We start from the raw sequence: 11,409 nt of genomic DNA on the forward strand, positions 1-11,409 counted from the left end.
GGTGCAACCCCCAAGTCAATTTGCCACCCACAGGACTGTGTAAACATCTAAGTCACAGCCACTTAATTTATTTATGGGACTGGTATGAGATACCATATCAAAGACCTTCCTAAAGTCCAGGAAAATGACATCTACCTCTACTCCTGCATCTCAGCATTTTGTGACCTAGTCATGAAATGAAACCAAATGTCAGGCATGATTTACCTGCTCTGAATCAGGGTTGGTTGCCCTACTGCATTATTTTTCCCACAGGACTCCCACAAATATGATCCTTAATAATCTTTTCAAAGACTTTTCCAAGGATGGAAGTGAGACTGACTGGCCTATTATTACTCGGATCCTTCTTCCTCCCCTTCTTGAAAATAGGGACCACTAACTCTTAGCATAGTTAAAGACAGAAGAAAATAGTGTATTCATATAAAACTGAGATATACTATTCTTTGTATTTGTATGCATCGGACAACTCCTTCAAGAGAGTCATTGGAGTGCTATTAAGCTAAGCTGGAGGAATAAGCATTTACCTTCTTAAAAAATAAAATTAAATTAAACCCCCTTGTACTTGGTGAGTAGGAACATGTGTGTTGTTTTCAGGTATCACTGTTTCACATTAATTTGCATTTTAAATTCAAAATCCAAGCTCATTTATACAACAATATATTTAAACCTCTTTTCTTTTGTCTGTATTCTTCTAATATATTGAAATTGTTATATAAAATTGGCAACCCAATCCTGCAACCCTGTTTAGAAAACTCCACTGACATTTTTCAGCTTAAGTAAAGATTGAATAATTTTTAAATAAACTTAGTCTGTGGGTGCATCTATACATGCATTTAGGCGTGCCTAAATGTAATGCCCATTAGCTTAATGCTCATTATGGCTATTTAGGCTTGCGTCTACATGCATATGTGCTAATGCAAATTAATGCCATGTGCGCAGACTAATGTGGGACTGAAGTTAGTCCCAAGTCAGTCCATATATAGCATTAATGTGCCTTAAGACACCTACAGACAAAGTAATGCTATTTATCTATTTGCAATTAAATATGATACCTGCTTTTGCAGGTATCAAATTTAAGCACAAATAGCCTAAAATCACTATTTTTAAGGCACAGTAAGGTGTGCATGGGTAGACCCATACTCTGAATGCACTATAAATCAGGCTAAAGTGCCTTCAGTTGGCACATGTAGATATGACTTTTTATGACTAAAAGCACTACTACTAAAAATAAAATCCTTCTATTTAACTTAACTTTTTCTATTGGACAGAACTTCATTTCACACCACAAGGATATTATCATAATTAATCTATTTTTTCTGACCTGGATGAGTAGAGAAAGGTGTATAAAAAGAAAAAAAAAGAACAAAACTTTAAGCCTTTCTAGAACCCAAGTGAAATGAATGGAGACATGCATTTCCCATATGGTTCTCTTGTAGGAGTACAGCCTAAAGTTGCATTGAGAATATATATCTCAAAATGAATTATTTTCCTACATTTAGAAATGTCCTTCCTTTACTTAGCCAAGCTTGAAACAAGTGTGTGGGTTGTGGAGGGCCAGCAGGGGACTCTCCTGTGCTGAGCCACCCACCTCATGGTGCCTGACCACCTACCAAGCTCCAAGTGTATCCCTGGGGGCACCTCACATCCGGCTGACCACATTCCCAGAGCACACCCACAATCCTGGGGGTACTGCCACCACCACCCAGGGGATCTGGTCTGTCTTCAGCCCTGTGCCCGCTAGGGGACACGGGCCTTGTAGACCTTGAGGGTGCTTAACCCACTGCAAAAGCTTGGGCTGCTTCCTTTAGCCTGAAGCACAAAAAGTAACCTCCCTTAGTCAGCAAGACCAAGAGGGCACCAAGGTATAACCCAGTCCCTTTCCTAGCCAGTCCACCACACTGTGCACAGTGGAGAACTGTATTGGTTAAAGAGGCAAGGCTAGGGGAATAGTACAGGTTAGCGAAGAATCAAAGAACAACCTTAGAGCAAACAGTGTAACTAAGTAGCCATTGAGCACTCATCTATATCATAGTAAGCTATATATCTAGGTAGGTTTCAGGTAAATAACTCACAGATATCATCTAGAGGCTGACTGAGCTTTCCTCTGGAGGCAGGCAGTTCATGGCATGTCAGTGAGTTATCAGAGAGATCCCCCTCTCTGCCTGGTAAGTTACTTATGTGTTCCCAAAATGGCTCTCTCCCCTCCAGGAAGAAGGGAGCTCTTAAATAAACTTTTCTGACCACACCTTCCAGGTCCAATCAGGGCAGGTGTTGTTTAAAGTTAACCAACCAATTTAAAAACCATTAGCAATCACCTCAGAGAGTGATAGTTCTCTAGCCCCTGCCCCTCTGCCGTGAGGTCAGTGCTTAAACCAATTAATAGAGGTAGGGCCACCCGCCCTGTCTCACCTGGTCCAGGTCATGTAGACAGAGCTGGTTGCTTAGGAACTGGAGTGATAGACAGCTAAGAAGACAATAACAAAGGGAACAAAAATTGGTAAAAGAGACGTGGATGAGGCTGGACTAGAAATCCTTCACATGGGTAACTTGCATTTCTAATTTATATTGCATTGAGTCTCAACACTATACTTTATTCATACAAACCTCCTGAACAAAACTGTACTTAAAATAAAAAGGATATGAACAATTAATGTTTTCTGTTATATACAGTTGCACCCATGATACAGGTACACAAGACCTGAAAGTCTCAATCCTTGCGTAGCTAGAAGCCATGATTCCTGTTGCCATTTTTGTCTCTCTAGCTAACTATTCTAGACACCTGCTTTCTTTGTTTTGGGATGACATCTCTCCCTGATTCTCTGCTTTCATGTATATAATTGACAATGTATATGACACTAGGCATTTTTAAGTGCTACAATTCTACTTTCAAAGGCAAGGAAGATGAATCTTTTTAATATAGTGATCAGAATTTACTTGAAATTAGTACATCATATAAGTATTACAGCATATGTGATAACAAAATTAAATTGATAAATCGTTTAACTTGTATTATCTGTCCTGAGATTAAAATGGGCCTTTCTAATGTAGCTACATTAACCCAGAAATATAAAGCTATCTAAGCAAAAAAAAGGACTTCTGTATTCACTCTATTACCATATATGATCATGTATTCATGTAAAGCTATGAGATATACTATTCTTAATATATGTATGCTATGCATCAGCAGGCCCTTTTAACAGAACGGTATTTGTATTGACAGCATTAATATGGAACTTATGGCCTGATTCAGCAGATATATAAAAATAGCCTGTAAACATTCCAATACAAGTAAAATATCCAAAACTCTGATTATAAAACTATGTAGTCATATAAATTCATACAGTTAGCTTGTCAGCCATCGTCTTCAACATATAGCTATGTACAATATTTTCTTATTGGATAGAAGCAGTCAAAAGTGCATACTGTTTCAAAACATTGATATTTTTCAATTTTCAGTAAAATTAAGATGCAAAATAATACTTTTGCTCTAAAATCAAATCTCATGTAATTTATCAGCAAGTCAAGACTTCCTAAAAACTTTAGATTTAGTAGATTTCAGAATCATATTTAATCTTTCGATTACTTTTCCCCTGAAGCACTTAATCGATTTGCTATCCCATAGCATGTGAATTAAGTTTCCCCTAAAATTACTGCAATCTCAATCTCAACACATCATTAGACGTGACAGTCTTTTTGACATAGTAACTGAAATTTAGCTCAGTTTAGTACAGCATATATGAAAGTTATGATGCATATGGTAACGCAATGAAGATGATAAATCATTTTTTAAATATGTTATCTGTCCTGAGATCAGAATGGACTTTGCTAATTTAGCTACATCCAGAATGATATAGATATTTGAGGAAGAAAAAGAACTTCCATATTAATTTCAATATTAAATCCTTAAAAAAAAGTCCTATAAAATTGGATAGGGATATTATTATCATCTACTCTGGTGGATGTATAGGTCAGGCTATGAAGTCTTACCTAGCTGTTTTTACATCAAGGTCAATACTTTGTAATTGAACTAAAATATAAACTAAATTTCTTCATATCTCAGTGTCCTTTTTCTGCATTGCCAAATGCATTGGTTTTATTAATAAGAATTGCAGGTGCAGTGTACCTCAGCAGCACAGAAGCGGAAAGGGATCTCGGAGTCATAGTGGATTCCAAGAGGAACATGAGTCGTCAGTGTGATGAAATCATCAGCAAAGCTAACGCACTTTATCATACATCAGCAGATGCATGACAAATAAATCCAAGGAGGTGATACTTCCCCTCTATGCAGCATTAGTCAGACCACAGTTGCAGTACTGTGTCCAGTTTTGGGCACTGTACTTCAAGAAGGATGTTGATAGACTTGAGAGGGTCCAGAGGAAGGCCACTTGTATGGTTAGGGCCTTACAGGACAAGTCGTATGAGGAGAGACTGAGGGACCTGGACCTCTTCACCCTCTGCAAGAGAAGATTGAGAGGTGATCTTGTGACTGCCTACGAATTCATTAAGGTGATGCAGCAAGGGCTCGGAGATGCTCTGTTTACCAGGGTTCTTCTTTGGGTAATAAGGAACAACGGTCACAAACTGACAATGCAGATTTAGGCCAGATATCAGGACAAACTTCTTCTCGGTGGCCAAAATCTGAAATGGCCTTCCAAGAGAGGCAGTGCTCTCCACTACCTTGGGGGTCTGTAAGAGAAGGCTGGATAGGCATCTGGCTGGGATCATCTGACCCCAGTACTGTTTCCTGCCCAGGCAGGGGGTCAGACTTGATGATCTATTGAGGTCTCTTCTGACCCTAGCATCTATGAATCTATGAGCAGTTCTCATAAAGTGATTCCCTAGAGAATATAGCCATAAGAACCATTCAGACAGCATTATTTAGTCTGAGCAGTACAAGAGATGAGGGTTTTTTTACAGTACTTTTTACTGGACAAATTGCATAATTGGGTGAGAAGCTAGATACATTTTGGGGCACAAACTTACTATGGGTAAGCATGGCCCAAAAGAAGTCACGTAATCATTTTGTTTTCTAGTAAAAGTAGAAGTTAAATAAATTTGCATTGTAGTTTATCAGAATCACAGGTGAGCACACAAACACACACACACTGTCCCCCCCTACCTCACCTCCCGCACCCCAGGAACGGACTCAAACTATAGTGATTATGTTTTACAAATCATATGAAGAAATTATCCTTAATAATTCTATTGCTCTAATGCATATTTTTTCTGCTTAGTATGTTAAACAGGCTACTGTTGAATTAAGCCTTGTTAAAAATCTACAAAAACAGGAACAAACCAAAAAAATCACATTCCAAAAATCCTTTTATAGCACATACTGCCATCTGTGAAGCTAGCCTGGACCTACATATGAAATTTAAATGATCAAATTACAATAAATGTGTATTTTACACAACAATGCAAGATGGTGACTGGGGCCATGCAAAATAAAGCAATCACAGTTGATCTCCCATGCTGGTTTGGGATACATTTGATATTTAACCATGCTAACTGCCCTTCCTCAGGTGGTTTTCTCTTCCTTATTGATACACCCTTCCCTGACCAATTCATATTTCATGAAGCAGTCAAAGAATGTCAGTTTGGGGTTTTGATCCATCTCCACTCAAGAATATTTTGGGTTCTGCCCCACTGTTAAAACAATTACCTAAACAGAGCCCTGTAATTAATGTCCCAAGATGTCTAATTCAGTCAATCAAGCCCATCTCAGCTGATTAAATCATAACCTCTGGGCCCATCAAGAGCTTGCAAAAGCAAGTTGCACAATGGGACAAACCAAACAGGATCCAAGCAGCTAACAGTTCTGACCTAATCAAAATAAGATGACTCCTCCCTATCTGCTTTGTTTGGACTTTAATCATCAAGCTATCAAGAAAGAATGCTTTGAAGGCTTACACCTGAAGAGTATAAGAAGATACAGAGCTGCTGGCAAATTCAGTTCAAGAGAGAGAGAGAAATCACGCATTGGAATATTGTAACCTACACTCAGCTGACCAACCTCCACTAGGGATCCATGCCTGGCAAAGGCTGTAGAGACTGAGACTGCTTCCTGCCTGTACTAGCGAGACACACTACTATAGCTAAAATGTACTGGACTTTGATAATAACTCATTTATTTGAATATTGAAGAGTCTTTTCTGTTATTTTGTATAAGGCTAGCTTGTGGTGTAGTTAATAAAGCCTTCCTGGCATTAAGAGGATGAGGTGTCATATCAATCCCTAAATGCACTATGGTTAAGATCCCATTGTAAATGTAACATGTACTGGAATTTTGTCACCCTTAAAAAGCAAAGAGCTATGAGCTGCATCAATTCAATGTAGGTTATGAGCTATATTAAGTAGTTTGTATTAATTTATCTGTAGGATGATATTATACACAGTAAGTATTGTTCAGATATTTTAATGTATTTTTTTAAAGTAGAATTACAAAAAATAGAAACTTCAGAAGAAAACTGAAATACTTGTAGAAGGATCCAGGCAACTTTAAATCCATACTTCCTAATGAGAAACTGCATGAAAAGAAGTTGCTTCTCTTTCCATTTTCAAGCTCCTTCCTTCAAATAATCACTTGAAAGCTAATATATTACAGTTTACAGTGTGTGTGTATACACACACACACACACACACACACACACACACACACACACACGGTGGTCTATAACTAGTATAATATACCATTATTCTATAGTATACTATTATTACTATTATCTTCCACCTGTATACACAGATGTAAACATGATGAAACCATGTTACTGACCTAGTTTGATATGCAGGACAGGAATTTCTTTTATTGTTTTCTGGAATTCTAACTTTAATGCGTAAAGATATTGAGTCAGATATACAAAGGCATCTAGATGCCAAAGATGCAGGTAAATTTGTTGTGGCATTTACAAAAGCTCCAACGCTCCAATAAGCCTCATTCACTTTGGTGATTTCTGGAATCCTGCTAAGCACTTTGCATCTACATGAGTGTGAAACACAAAAAAGCAAGATTTTTTTCATTCATAATTTGCCTTTTAAAACTGCACAAGATTTATTTAAATGTCATACTTGGTAGGTTAGTCAGGATTGGTTACAAGTCACAGTTCTCTTATTGGCTGAATTTATCTCATACTCAAAGATTAGCAGGAACTACTCTGATTCATTTTCTTATGGACTAAGTACAGACAGTTAAAATGCCCAAGGCCAAATCAATTCAATGCAGGTTAATCTAAACTGCATAGATTAAACTGATAAGCAAGGGAACAGAGATTCACTTTTGATTAAAAAAATCTAGCCATATGCCTGGAATGACTGAGGCCAAATACCAGGGGGCACTATAGCAAGCCTCCCTGCTCCCTGGGTCAGACAGCTTGGGTGAAGGCTAGCCCACCCACCCTGAAGGAGGCAGTGGGGTTTGCAGGGGAGGTAGCAAAGCATCCTGGGATGCTGGAGGACTGTGAGTTAACTTGAATCTAAAGAGGATCTGGGACAGCATTTCAATAAACCTATGTAACCTAAATAGTTTCATAGCTTCATAGTTTCTAGGGTCAGAAGGGACCAGAGCAGATCATCAAGTCCAACTCCCTGCCATGGCAGGAAAGAGGTACATCTAGCCTCCTCTTAAAGACCCCAGGGGTAGGAGCCAGCACCACTTCTCTTGGAAGTTGGTTCCAGATCCTAGCCACCCTGACTGTGAAGTAGTGCTGCCTGATATCAAGCCTAAATCTACTCTCTGCCAACTTGTGACCATTATTCTTGGTCACTCCTGGCAGTGCTCGGGGGAACAGGGACTTCTGCAATGCCTGCTTGTCCCCTCTGACTAGTTTGTAACAGGCCACTAGATCCCCCCTCAGCCTCCTCTTGTGGAGGCTGAACAGGTTCAGGTCCTGTAGCCTCTCCACATAGGGCCTGCTCTGCTGCACCCTGATCATGCGAGTGGCCCTCCTCTGGACCCTCTCCATGCTGTCCACATCCCTCTTGAAGTGCGGCACCAAGAACTGGATGCAGCATTCCAGCTGTGGCCTGACCAGTGCTGCATAGAGGGGGAGGATCACCTCCATGGACCTGCTCGAGATGCATCTGTGGATGCATGACAAGTTGCGGTTGGCCTTCTAGACGGCATCCCCACACTGCTGGCCCATGCTCATCTTGGCATCAATGATGACTCCAAGATCCTTTTCTGCCTCTGTACTGATGAGAAGGGAGTTGCCCAGCCTGTAAGTATGCTGCTAGTTCTTCCTCCCCGGGTGCATCACCTTGCATGTGTTGGTGTTGAATCCCATCCTATTCTCATCCGCCCACCCCTGTAACCTGTCTAGGTCTGATTGTAGCCTATTCCTCCCTTCTAGCATGCCCACATCCCCCCACATCTTAGTGTCATCAGAAAATTTGAACAGGGTGCTATTTATCCCCTCGTCCAAGTCACTGATTAAGATGCTGAACAGTGTGGGCCTGAGGATCAAGCCCTGAGGAACCCCACTGCCCACATCTCTCCAGGTTGAAAATGGCCCATCCACTACCACTCTGTGGGTGCGGCCCTCCAGCCAATTAGTGACCCATTTGACTGTGTAGGTGTTGATGCCACAGTCCCCTAGTTTTTTAATGAGAATGGGGTGAGAGACAGTGTTGAAGTCCTTCCTAAAGTCCAGAAAGACTACGTCCACTGCTACCCCTGTGTCTAAGGCTTTTGTGACCTGGTCGTAGAAGGCTACCAGGTTGGTCTGACAGGACCTGCCACTAATGAACCTGTGTTATTGCCCCTAAGCATAATCTCCCCTGCTGGCTCCTTGTGGACATGTGCCAGACTAATTCTCTTAAAAAGCTTGCCCAGGATCGAGGTAAGACTAACTGGCCTATAGTTTCCAGTGTCCTCCTTCCTCCCCTTTTTGAAGGTTGGAACCACATTGACCCTCTTTCAGTCCTCTGGCACCACACCAGAGCACCACAAGTGCTCATCAAGCCATGCCAGGGGTCCTGCAATGACCTCAGACAATTCCCTCAGTACTCGAGGGTGGAGATCGTCCGGACCAGCTGATTTGAATACATCCAATCTCTCCAGAAGTTCCCTAACTAGTTCCTCGCTATCCCTTGGCCTAGATGCTCCTCCCCTAGGGTGTAAGGGGGGCCCAGAGGGGGGTGGCTGTTCTGGCCCCTGCTCAGGATAATGGAGGCAAAGAAATTGTTAAATATGTTAGCTTTGTCATCTGGTGTGACAACCAAATTTCTTGGCTTGTCCTACAGAGGCCCCACATTACCCAGAACCTTGTTTTTGCCCCCTATTTATTTAAAAAAGGACTTCTTGTTGTCCTTGATCCATGAAGCTAGTCCCAGTTCCATCTCCACCTTGGCCTTTCTGACTTCCCCCCTGCATCCCTAAGCAACTGCAGTATAATCCTCCTTGGTGATGGTCCCTCCCTTCCATTGGGTGTGCACCTCTCTTTTAGCTAGGAGACATTCCCGGATTTTTTTTGGTGAGCCATAGGGGCTTTTGCACCCTCCTGCCCCCTTTGATCCATGTTGGGATTACCTCCTTTTGAGCTTGGAGGATCATCTCCTTAAGGAGCGACCACTCTTCTTGGACACCTGGCTTCTCTCCCCTCCGGGACCTCAGTGCTTCCCCGACTATTCTCCTTAGCTCATTGAAGTCCACCATCCTGAAATCTAGGGCTGCTGCCTTGCTGCAGGCCATTGCCACCTTGCGCTGGATGGTGAATTATAGCAGGTGATAATCACTGTCTCCCAGGTGGTTGAGCACCTGCAGCCCCCTCACCAGCTCGTCACCCATGGCCAGCACCAGGTCCAACAAGGCGTCTCCCCTGGTGGGGCTGTGCACCTCCTGGATTAGATGGAGCACCTGCATTCTGGCTAGGAACCTGCACGAGCGGTCAGACCTGGCTGACTGCTCTTCCCAGCAGATGTCTGGAAAGTTCAGGTCACCCATGATGACCACATCCTTTTACCTAACTACCTCCATGAGCTGACTTAAGAATTCCTGGTCTAGCTCTTCCCCTTGGTTGGGTGGTCTGTAGTAGACCCCCACCGTTAAATCTCTTTCCCCTCGACTGACATTTCAGTGAGGCCCACTATGTCTGGGTTGGTGTCAGCTAGCAGGAAGGTAAGTTCCTCTTGCTTGATTCCCATACTATGAGCATTTGTGTACAGGCAATTGAGTGAAGTGTTATACTACATCCATCCAGGTTTATCTCAAACCAGTTTAAGCCATTTTGAAAATGGTTTATGTGCACTGAACTTCTGTTGTGTTATAGATTGAACCAGTTTCTGATAACTTTTACCTGTTTATGTGTATGTAACAGACTGCCAATGTGGGCTCACCAGATTGGCTTGAGATACCTGCCCTGGGCTAGAAACAGTGCCAGTGAACTCTGAGCGACCCCAAGGGTGGAGCAGGGGAGCCCTGCCCTGTGGAAAAGGAGAAGCCAATCAAAAGAATGGGTTTCAATAGCCTCATTCACATGGAAGGGGGATGGCTGGAGTTGGGGGCTAGCCACCCTGAGCCCTGGTTGGTCAGTTTGCAAGCCAGGGAGGGACTGCTGTAGGGGATAAAAGCAGCAGCCAAACTGGCATAGTGGATGCTGACAGTGGGCTCTGGGGAATGATGCAGGAGGCCTAAGAAGAGCTGGGGAGGGCTGACTTATTAGAAGGAACAGAGAAACCCTTCTGAAGAGCCTCAAAGGCCCTGGGACAAGAAGGCAGCAACAGTCGGCCATGCCTCCAGCCCTGCAGCAGAGAGGGAGCAGTGGCCAGGGCTTGGGGCAGAGAGCTGGTGCCCCAAAGCCCCATCTCAGTGTGCTGGACATGCCAGGTGTCCCGGAGGGTAGGGGTAGCAGTTGGCCCCCCACTCCACTGTAGAGAAGAGGCAGTGGCCTAGAGTGCAGGAAGCATCCTTATCCAGAGCAGGGAGCTGGGCCAGTGAGTTGAGGAAACCCCTTACCTTCCCTGGATAAGTGAGACAGCAGCAGGCAAGGCATTGGGATCCTGAGGAGCAGCAGAGCACTTGGATGAGGGTCTTTGGAAGCTCAGGGTGCAGGCCGGTGCTCGGAGCAGGACTGGTGAGCCACAAGGTGTGTGGGGTGCCTGGCCAGTCATCTGAAGCAGGGGGTTAGAGCAATGACCCCTGGGAGCTGCCTGTGCTGCTGACCCTCTGCCACAGACTGCCCCAGAGGGGACTCAGTCCTGTCCCTTATTCTGCGATTGATTGTCATCGGATGGAGTCTTTGAGCTTTGCGCTTGGGTCATGCTGTTTGCTGCAGGAGCCTATTCAGTTACTTGTTGCTCGCCTTTTTAGTTGCTACGGAGGGTCACCCTTCAGCCTCTTTGGGGGGTTGAGGTTTGATACAATAAGATTGCTGCAGATCAGAAGACCTTGACCTGGACAAGCTCAGCAAATGGGCAGAC

The 11,409-nt window shown here is 43.2% G+C and overlaps 1 long non-coding RNA gene across 1 annotated transcript in view; it reads left to right on the forward strand.

Annotated features, from left to right (window-relative positions):
- Window positions 1-1,522: 1,522 nt before the first annotated feature.
- LOC109309548 overlaps window positions 1,523-11,409 on the forward strand; it is a 16,471-nt gene continuing 6,584 nt past the window's right edge. The window contains exons 1-2 of the long non-coding RNA XR_002100954.1: window positions 1,523-1,532; window positions 6,211-6,218. This is a non-coding gene — a long non-coding RNA (uncharacterized LOC109309548). The remainder of the gene's footprint in view (window positions 1,533-6,210; window positions 6,219-11,409) is intronic.

Source organism: Crocodylus porosus, unplaced genomic scaffold (genome assembly GCF_001723895.1).
Source record: "Crocodylus porosus isolate Cpor-Errol unplaced genomic scaffold, CroPor_comp1, whole genome shotgun sequence".
NCBI classification, from domain to species: Eukaryota; Metazoa; Chordata; order Crocodylia; family Crocodylidae; genus Crocodylus; species Crocodylus porosus.